The 1,855-nt window shown below is 39.6% G+C and overlaps 1 non-coding gene across 1 annotated transcript; it reads left to right on the forward strand.

Moving 5' to 3' along the window:
* Positions 1-200: 200 nt before the first annotated feature.
* On the forward strand, positions 201-330 carry LOC115872496. Its single transcript, XR_004047894.1, has one exon. It is a non-coding gene; the product is annotated as a U6atac minor spliceosomal RNA (small nuclear RNA).
* Positions 331-1,855: the final 1,525 nt, after the last annotated feature.

Here is a 1,855-nt window from a genome sequence, read left to right on the forward strand (position 1 = left end):
GGAAGGTACATCTCTTGAGCTGAGGACTGTTGGACCCTGTCATCTGGCTGACTGTTGGTGACCTGCTTGCTGTTTGTTGCCTGTGGCCGGATAGCCTGAATTGCTCCACGGAGGACTGCCCGGTGGCCCTCAAGACTTGAAGGACTGCTCTTGTCTCACCACTGTCTCACGGGAGTGAGTTGCACTGAGCCATGTGTATTGCTTTACATGAAAGGAGAGAAGGTTAGCATTCCCCTTGACAAGGATGGAAGAGGCCCTTAGGCCTTACAACATGCAAACGGTTAAGGCATTGCCACCTGTGAGACAGTTGTGAGACAGCAAAAAATCTGAACCAAAGTCCACTAACCACCAAGTCCATAACCTTAGGATAGCAATCATCTGTTTCTTCTCACAATAATCCATAGCACACAGCCTGGGCCACCAAGGGTTAATGGAAATTAGGTCAAACGTGTTCAATTAGGAACACAGAATGAGGCATATTCTCTCCTTGGGTTCTATATGAGTATTGTTAAATATTTTCCCCATGGGAGGTTGCTCCTCCCAGTTTACCTGCCAACAGAAATGAAATCACTTTCTCTGAGACATACATGCCTCCCTGTCCCCATCTTGACTTGAATTTTGGATAAGATGTGCTTATCATTCTTAAAGGAGGGTCCATTGATTTGGGGTGACCTTAACACAAGGTTTTATAGCAGCAACTGGTCTTCTCCCCATTCCCCATCTCCAAAAATTCACCGCAGTTGAGGTGAGGTCTCCCCTGTCAATATAGTTTTTAGATGTACATATAAAGGGGTAATATATGGAAGAACTCCATTTTAAAGGGTATGCACTTCAATCAAGTTGCTCAGCACTTTAGAGAAGCTCTGATGAACAAAGCATTTGCTACTAATAGGATTTTTTATTATTAGTAATTTGTTAATATTATAGATGTTTGTTAATTATTTCCAGCACAGAAATGCTTGACTAATTTCAATCAGATTAAAGTAAAAGGCTGTGGCATTTTTTGAGTTTACACTGAATTAAAGTTTACCTGGGGGACCCTTATGAACTTCATAGGTGAAAAATATCACCCTCATTCTAGTAAATGGTGACCAATTATAATAATTTTGATGCCTAATATTTATCAAGTAATTTTTATGTATCAGGCACTGTTCTAAGAACTTTACATGAATTAACATATTAATTACTCATAGCAACCCTAAGAAGTAAGCCATATTCTTATCTCCCTTTTATAAGATAATAAAACTGAGACACAGAAAAGTTTTCATGAATATCTCCAAAGTTAAACAGCTAGTAAAAGGGATAAAGTGGAGATTAAAATACAAGTTGTCAGGCTAAAAACACCATATTTTTACACAACTGAGAACATTTTGTTCTCAGTGTCCAAACTCATTTCCAAAGGCCAGACGAGAGCTGCAGCATTGGGAGCATGGAATCTGCTCCTGCTTTTACTCTCTTTGGTCATACCAAGAGACTTTGTGCTCACGCTCCACCATCTAGTCACCCAACAGCACAACCAAGGTGGGATGTTCTTCTACAATTTCAGGAGCATTTGCTATCATGTCAACTCCAAATCATTGTGATCTATGTGTCTTAGAGCAAAACTGTACTCTTTAGGCTAGGGTTTTCAATGTCTGATGTTTCAGAAGTAGATTATCAGACTCTTCTTCTGAGGGATTGCTGAGTGAATTTTAACCACTAAATTTTCTTTTCTTTTAAAAAAAAATCATTTTATTGGGGGCTTGTACAACTCTTATCACCATCCATCCATCCATCCATCCATCCATCCATCCATCCATCCATCCATTTTGTCAAGCACATTTGTACATTTGTTGCCATCATCATTTTCAAAACA

The sequence above is a fragment of the Echinops telfairi genome, unplaced genomic scaffold (genome assembly GCF_000313985.2).
Source record: "Echinops telfairi isolate 266 unplaced genomic scaffold, ASM31398v2 ScPeMD7_7424;HRSCAF=8462, whole genome shotgun sequence".
In the NCBI taxonomy this organism is placed as follows: Eukaryota; Metazoa; Chordata; class Mammalia; order Afrosoricida; family Tenrecidae; genus Echinops; species Echinops telfairi.